We start from the raw sequence: 9,161 nt of genomic DNA on the forward strand, positions 1-9,161 counted from the left end.
ATATAATTGAGTATCTTTAACATTAGCCCAAATAGAATATGTCTGGGACTTTTTTTTAATCTAGTTTTAACGACTGCATGACATGTCTTCTAGCAACTGATTATTATCCTTTCGTAATTGTTGATTTAAAAATTAACTTTTACGACTAAATTATTTCTTGAACGTTATAAGTACACTTATAACGACCAGATTTGTATCCCGTCGTTATGAAATGGTCATTAAAAGTCAAATTTCTTGTAGTGTGGAGTCCCATGATTTCCTCAAAACTCTTTCTAGGAAAAACTCATCCATAAGGATGTTTAAACTTTACTTTTCAACCACCTCTAGTATGATAGGTAGTCAAATGATGAGAACACACGAGTTAGAATAGATCTCTATGGCTTAGCTCTTTCGCACGAATTAAGAGTATAAAAAAAAGAAACTTTTCTTAAATGCATATAGTACCTCATTCATAGAAGTGGGGCCCTCACAACCATGAATAAGATCCTATTGACACGGCTTTATAAACACCCTAGGACACTTAAACCTTTGCTCTGATACCAAGTTTGTCACGACCTGAGCCTACACCTAGACGTGACTGACACTCGAAGACCATTGCTGGTCCCAAGCGAACCCTCATCCTGGCTTACTACAAGCGAAAGACTCCCCTAAGCATACAAAGCTTGAAAAGTTAAATAAAATTCATAAACTCAACTTTAGAAACTCTAACTCAAATCAACAACTCTGAATAAAATAATATATTCAACTAGCCATAAAATAGGCAGCTTTAGTCTTTAAAACATTTAATAAGATAAATGAATAATACAGACTTCTTTAATAAACTGACTATCTATGAAGCCTCTAACCGATAAGGATGGAAGTCGGGACAAGACCCACGACCTTCTATCTGAGATGAAAAGTAAATGAAATCCTCCGGAAACAAGGAGGATCACCATGACTAACTCAAACTCTGGAATATATCAACGACTCTCTTGTTGATGATCCTGAATACTTTTGTCTGCATCATCAAAAGATGCAGGCCAAATGACTCAATAAGTGGAATGTACGTGCATGTAAGGGGAATTCTAATGCATAACATAAACTTGATACTTGAATAAAAGATGGAAACATACTTACCTCATCTCAAACTTGAAACTCAAGGAGCACTCAATAATAAGATACTCAAGGCAGAGATCAAATACTGAATTCAAAGATATGATACTCGGCTATGGATACTCAACTCAACTTAACTTAATTTTTGATACTTAACTAGAACTCATTTCGATATAAATCAGTTTAAAATAAGTGCAATATAAAGAAAAGTTGTTTAAAAACATGATGTTAACTCAAGATAATAATATCATGAAAACATATCATGCTCCATCTCAAGGTCTACTTGTGCAATCCATGAATGAAATCCCATACCCCCATTCTTACTAAGAAATACCCTTGAGGAATCATGTAACTAATATTGTGGGAGTTTCTCTAATCCACAATCATCACTATGAGCCTAAGTAATGGTACAACGTATTACCTCACGTTGCAAGAGGACCATCCTACACCTCGCCATCAGTATAGGACCTTACTCAACTTAGTGGATCCACTAGCTCTCCTTACGTGATCATCTAAAAAGTATGACCTGTCAATTCTCATGGTGGCTACATGATTTACATGGAGACTTGAGTTAATATGAACTCTCATCCCCACATCGGTGCTCAATACTACTCTCAAAATGTACTTTAGCTCATTATTTAATTGAAACTTTCTTTTCTTTGTTGAACCCTTTAGCTTTATGAAGCTCCTCTTGGAATCAATGTTCCCTTTTTGTTCAAAACTCTTTTGGAACTTCTAGTTCCCTTTTTTATTCAAATGTGGAACATTTGTAAACCTTCAGAGAATACTTAGTCCCCTTATAACTTTTGAGAAATGAACTCAACTCTTGCTCTTTATTAACTTAAAACTTGACTTTTAGGGAATACTTAATTCCCTTATAGCTTTTGAGAATTTAACACAACTCTTCACTCTTTCTTGTATTGAACTTTAAGTCTTTAAAACCATGTGAAAACTTTTGTGAAAAACTTTAGAAAACTTTATGAACTTATTTGACTTGATCTTAACTTATAGACTTGACTCTTAACCTTCCTTGAATTCAAGTATGGATTCAGGGTTCATGATCTCGTGTGGATCATTTCATGATTTTCAACTTGGGGGGCTCATGCGGAATTATGAGCAAGAACTACAAAAATCGAGAACTAAAAGGTAGTTCTTAACTCAATATAGGAATAAGGAACTCAATACTTAAGGCTTATAGCTTTGAGATACTACTCCTCTCAATGATACTCGATTTATGGAATTCATGCGGAAGTTATGGGCATGAACAACTCGACTCGAAGGTCTTAGTAACTAGATGTGTAAGACCCTGAAAATGACTTAGGTGAACTAGAGCCAAACGTGTTGGTCTTGAAGGTATAAGGTCCTAAATAGGTAAAATATATGGTGTAGAGGAAGTAGCTAAAGTATTAGGTGCATTGGAAATCAAACATCAAGGGAAGACTAAGTCGCCTACGTGCCTCATATAAGGTTTTATATGATATTGTGTGATTCATGAGGTTTTAAGGTCTATAAATGAATTATTATAGCATGTATAGGCAGTGTGTCGAGTTTCGTGGAGTTTGGAGGTCAAACATCCAAGAACGTCCGTGATGTTCGAAAGATGTGCCTTGAAATGACCTTGTGTGTCTGGAGTGTTTTGTCGAGTTTTACATTTTCGTTTTGGATGAAATTTATGTGAGAGGTTTTAAACTCATGTACAATCGTATTTGGGTTGGAAACGTCTGGGAAATTATCCCCAAGGACCATCCAAGGGTCCTTGAGTAAGGACCCAAACTAAATGTCAAGACTGTCCCAGGCAGCCCCAAACGACGGAGGCATCGACTGCTCATGGTCCAATCGACGCCCCGTCGATGGGTGGCGTTAGTGGAGACTTAGTCTTTGGAGGAAGGATCACCTTTAAAAGTCTCTTACCCAACTAACGAATGGACAGGATGGTCCATTTGTGGACAAACGTTCCATTGACTTTCCACCGTCGATGGTCATGTCCATGCGTGCAGTTTCACTGCCAAGCTAGGGGTGAATTTGTAAATTCACCCCACTTCCCAAAATTGACTTTGGAAGTTCCTAAGGGGTATATTGGGTATTTTAAAAGTGTATATAAGTGTTAAACACATTGAAGACTTCATTCTTTAAAATCAAATTCCCAAAATCCCTTAAGAAATCCCAAAATCTCCATTGAAGTTCAAAGTCAAGGAACAGCTTGGAGGTGACATTTTGAGTGGAAATTCTTAATCAAAGTGAAGAATTATCATCATTGAGGTATGAATATTGATCCTTGAAACTCTCTTCAACAAGGAGCCCCAATTCTCAAGATGTTATCAATGTTTCCAAAGTTGAATTGCCCAATTTCATGATTCTTCCATGGGTTCTTGCATAAATGATTTCTACACATTGAATAATGATTTAATTGATATTTTATTGATTATTTTAATCTTAATTACCTATGAACCCATGAATTGGATGAACCCTAGATTTTGACTAAGTTTTGGATTACTTGATATTGATCTAATGTTGATGAATTTTTATGTAGTTGTATGTGGGCTATTCATTGATGTAATAATTGTAGTAAGTTGATATCTAGGTTGTATAAGATTGATGAATTTACTTTGATTTGACCTAGTTCATTCATTATTGTAGTTTTTATGCTGAACTGTTGGTTATGGCCTTGGGTAAGGGTCTTGTGTTATCAAATTGCGTAAATTGACTTTGGATTGAAGTGTTGAGAATGATGTGGGGGTATGTTGACCTATTCCTTTTATTTGATGTTGTTTATACTTCAATTGTATTGTGATTGGTATGTTCCACTTATGGTGGCGGTGTTATGTGTTTTATTTGCAATTGACGTGGCCTTGTCGGCATTACTTTATGCAATATGATGATCTTGGACTTGTTGACAACTACTTGAAGTAATATGAATATATGTGTAGTTTGAATATGTGAATCATGACAATATATATCTACATGTGGAGCCGTATGTATTCTTCTATTCATGTTGTCTTAGGTGACCATGTTAGACTATGCCTTTGACATTAGGTGTGTAGTGTTGGAGTTGAGTCTTGGTTATTCCTACTTGGCCATATGAGTTTGTGTTGATTATATTGATGATACTATGATAGTATATAAGATGAATTAAAGATGTTAGAGTTGTTTGTAGGTGCTTCTAGAATTACTTGCATTGTGAGTTAAAAGTGAAGTATGTGGTGTCTTGTCTTGGTTGACTTGTGTCCCTTGCTTGATATATATGGTTATGATTATGTGATGTCTTGATTTATGGTGTTAGAAATCTTAGCCTTGAATGTATGAATGATATTTGACCTTAATGAACTTAAGAGAGTCTTTTATGTGAAAACTTTGACTTAGTGGAAAGGTTAAGATTGTTGAAGTCGTAAGCCGTAATGGTGTACTTCAAAGTAAACGAGTGATAAACTTAAGGTTAACTGGCTGGAACAACATCATATTAATCCTTAGGAAAGTAATGATGAGCTTCTTGTCGCAATTGTGAGGTAGACCTAGTGGACCTTCCTTGGTAGGGTAAATGTGACTTGGTTATGAACTTGTTATGTAACCCTTTTATGTGAACCTAATCTGTGAACTATTCTATGAGAAAGAAGGCTAGAATCGAGTGAGTATGGTAAGGGAAGTAGTTCTAGTTAAGTATTAGACTAGAATACGAAGAAACCCTTCATACTTCTTAACCATGTGCCTACATGGGATGTGTCCTAGTTCTACCTTTGGCCAGTAGAACACCCTCATCGGAGTAGGTTAGAACTCCAGATTCCATGTCTAGCTATCATGGTCTATGTAGGTTATTGCCTATTCTCATCATGTGGGATACTTACTAGTACTAGATAAGTTCTTTGAAGTTTAGGTGGTGGTATGAGACGCTATCAAGACATTGCACAATAGGCTTTGAAGGTGTTAATTAGAGTCCCTAGGTCTTGTCCAAGACCATTACTTGAATGTCCTCTATGTGATGTTTGAGTCTGTATGAACTAATGACTTATGTTACGGAGTATGTAAAAGGAATAAGTGCCTATTTAGAGTAGTTAAGGGTTGTCTAGTTAAGGTGTGAAGGGGGCATAGGAATGGTCACTTCGTATCTTACCTAGATGAGTCTTAAGAATGACTCTAATTAGGGAAGATGTTGATTATGTGGACATGATACGAACTTAGGAAGTCTTAAGGATTATTTAGGTAGTCTTAAAGAGGTCAATCATGGACTTTATCTTCTTGATCTACTTAAGTAAGTCTTTTGATTTCTTTTGATGAGGAAATGTCATGGTGTCTATATGTTGCTATGTTTGATGTCTTGAGGTGTGTATGTGACTCATTATAAGTAATCTTAAGGGTCGTTTAGGCACTTCTAGAGAGGGTGTATGGGCAGTCTCTCTTTGTGTGACTTATGTGAATCTTAGGATAACTTTAAGTGAGAAGATTACATGCTAAAGAGTGTCTTAAGTGAAGAATAAGCATCTTCACTGTACAGTGAAATAATTCACTGTAACAGTGAATGCGTTCACTGTAAGGTGATCTCTAAAATATGATTTTTGGTTTAAATGTTATCTTATGTGCTTCCAAGTTTTTAAATGTTGTTCTTATGATTATAATATGATTTTTAAATGAAAAGATGCATATTTCCAATAAAAGTCCGTTTTCATGATTTTTATGCATAATGCCATACTTAGTACATGTGGTTGTACTAATCCATGCTTTTATCTATCTATATAGTTCTTGGTAGGTGAAGAGCTTTGAGAAGTGAACACTTGGAGTTAGAAGATCTTTTAAGAGAAGTTGAAGTATGTCCTCACCTGACTCGAGGGCATATATGTCTTTTTTGTTTTCATTCAAAGTATTGCATTAAACTAAGTATTTCTATATTTGTATTTTGAAGTATGAGTCGTGTCCGAAGTATTCTTGTGTCTTAAGATGATGAGATTGAGACTTAGTATTTCCTATTACATTTATATGAAAGATATTTTGAAGACTATATTATGTTTTGTGAAAAGTTTTAATTCCGCACTACTTTTCACTATATTTATGCAATGAATGATATGAAAGGGCTTGTATAAGACCTCCGAGAGGTTGAGTACGCCGGTTACAATCCGAGATTGTACCATAACTTCTAGGTTTTAATCTTGGGATGTGACAATCTTGTTATCAGAGCATAGGTTTGTGAAAGTAGTTTAGGAATCGAAAAGTCTCATCAAGTCACGTCTAGTAGAGTCTTGACCCTCGGTGTGAGTCGCGACACATCTATGGGTAAGAGGCTATAGGACGATAAGTTTCCCTTCTTTTTTACTGCTATGTCGTGCGGTAGAGTAAATGGTATGAGTATCCTTCTTAATGTGTTTCCTTGTGTTTCTAGGAGATGAATACTAGAAAGATGTCCGCTAGAAGGTTGGAAGAGGAGGGGATGAATGAGGAGGTTCCTCCTCAAGTTGAGCAAGTTTCTCAAGATGGGAAAGGTGTCCAAGGTGCCCAAGTGCCTCCCCAAGGTGATCCTATTCGTAATGTGGAAGGAGGTATTGAGGTTCTGGAGATGTCTAATAGGGAGATTAGAGAGGCTTTGATTTCTATAGCGTGAGCCGTGACTATGCAAGCTTATTTGAGTATGATGCCTAGGGTTTGTGGAGAGCACTATGACAACTAGGTTGAGAGACTTTGTCAGGATGAATCCTCCTATCTTCCTTGGCTCTAAGGTAGGAGAGTATCCTCAAGAGTTTATAGATGAGGTGTACAAGATAGTGCATGCTATGGGAGTAACATCGAGGGAGAAAGCGGAGTTGACTTCATGTCCATTGAAAGATGTGGCTCAAGTGTGGTACAAACAATAGAAAGGCAATAGGCTGGAGGAGTGGGGTCCTATTGAATGGGAAGAATTTAAGAAAGTTTTTCTTGGTAATTACTTTCCCCATAAGATGAGGGAAGTTAAGGTAGAGGAGTTTATCAATCTCAAGCAAAGTAATATGAGTGTTGAGGACTACTCTTTGAAGTTCTCTAAGCTGTCCAAATATGCTCCCTCTCTTATGGCAAATCCAAGGGATGAAATGAGTTGTTTCTTGACGGGTGTAGCCGACTTAGTAAGGGAAGAATGCCGCACGACAATGTTACATGATGATATGACCGTTGCTAGACTCATGGTGTATGCAAGAGCATTTGAAGAGTTTAAACTTAGAAGGTTGGCTAGATTCTTAAAAAGGGATGGTTCTAGTGATCATGATCAAACTAGGGTTAAGAAGAGGTCTCAAACTCAATAAGAGCCTATGAGTGCTAAGGTTAAATTTGAGAAAGGAGGTGTTCTCAAAATGAAAAGCCTACATGTATCACTTGTGGTTAGAGACACTATGGGAAGTGTCTAGCCGGTACTAGTGGTTGCTATGGTTGTGGTAAGGATGATCATAAGGTGAGAGATTGTCTAACCATTGCGGCGAGAGGAAGGGAGATTAAGCAAGTTGCTCCTAATGCTCCAAAGGAAGATGCTCCAATAAATAGGAATTTCTATGCACTCCGGGCAAGAGGATCAAAACCGGATGAGAATGAGAGTGATGATGATGTTGGTAAGTTCTCTTTTCTTCTTTGTTGTAATATGAGTTCCTTTTTAAGTGGGGGACTATGGATAGTAAATGAGATAAAATGGTATAGAAGCATGTTGCATGTGCATGATGTTTAGGAGTTCTGCTGAAATTTAATTTCATTAACTTCTTGCATTGTGTATTCTATGAAGTTATGATTATGTTTTAAGATGTGTTATTATGATTTTAGTTTGCATATTAGCATTTTTAGATCATGAATTGCCTAAAATTTTGATTTTTGAAAAAAAATGGTAAAATCACTATATGCTTGAACAGTTCACTGTAAAGTTTTGTGAAAAATGACTATTTGATTCTTTTATCTAAAATTGTTGTAATATTGTTAGAACTGATGCATATAGGTATCATATAGATTATAAAATGAGTTTTTACTATTTGGAATGAAGCATGTAAATTTTGTAGCATAATGAGTTATAGAATTATTTTCTAGTTTCTTGTTGTGTTGTGATTCATTTGACTATGTGAAATTGATATTTTCTTATTGATTATGTGTTATATGGTTTGGTAATTATCTGCTAGTTAAATCCCTATTCTTGGAAGTGTTCGAAGAATGACAAGTGTCATTCGAGGACGAATATTGTCCAAGTGGGGGAGATTGTAAGACCCTGAAAATGACTTAGGTGAACTAGAGCCTAACATGTTTGTCTTTATGGTCTAAGGTCCTAAATAGGTCTAATATATGGTATAGAGGTAGTAGCTAAAGTATTAGATGCATTGGAAATCAAACGTCAAGGACGACTAAGACATTTGATGACTAAGTCACCTATGTGCCTCATATGTGATTTTATGTGCTATTGTGTGATTAATGAGGTTTTAAGGTCTATAAATGAGTTATTATATCATGTATAGTCAGTGTATCGAGTTTCCTAGAGTTTGGAGGTCAAACATCCAAGAACGTCCGTGATGTTCGAAAGATGTGCCTTGAAATGACCTTGTGTGTCTAGGCGTGTTTCGTTGAGTTTTACGTGTTCATTTTGGATGAAATTTATGTTAAAGGTGTTAAACAAATATACGATCGTATTTGGGTTGGAAATGTCCGGGAAATTATCCCCAAGGACCATCGAAGGGTCCTTGATAAAGGGCCCAAACTCAATGTCAAGACTGTCCCAGGCAGCCCCAAACGACGGAGGCATCGACAGCTTGTGGGCCAATCGACGCCCCGTCGATGGGTGGCGTCGGTGGAGACTTAGTCTTGGGAGGAAGGAAGACCTTGAAAAGTCTCTGACCCAACCAACGGTTGGACAGGACGATCCATTTGTGGACAAATGGTCCGTCGACTATCCACCGTCGATGGTCAAGTCCCTGCGTACAGTTTCACTTTGGAAAGGTCACTTCGTATCTTACCTAGATGAGTCTTAAGAATGACTCTAATTAGGGAAGATGTTGATTATGTGGACATGATACGAACTTAGGAAGTCTTAAGGATTATTTAGGTAGTCTTAAAGAGGTCAATCATGGACTTTATCTTCTTGATCTACT

This window comes from Solanum pennellii, chromosome 7 (assembly GCF_001406875.1).
Source record: "Solanum pennellii chromosome 7, SPENNV200".
Taxonomy (NCBI): domain Eukaryota; kingdom Viridiplantae; phylum Streptophyta; class Magnoliopsida; order Solanales; family Solanaceae; genus Solanum; species Solanum pennellii.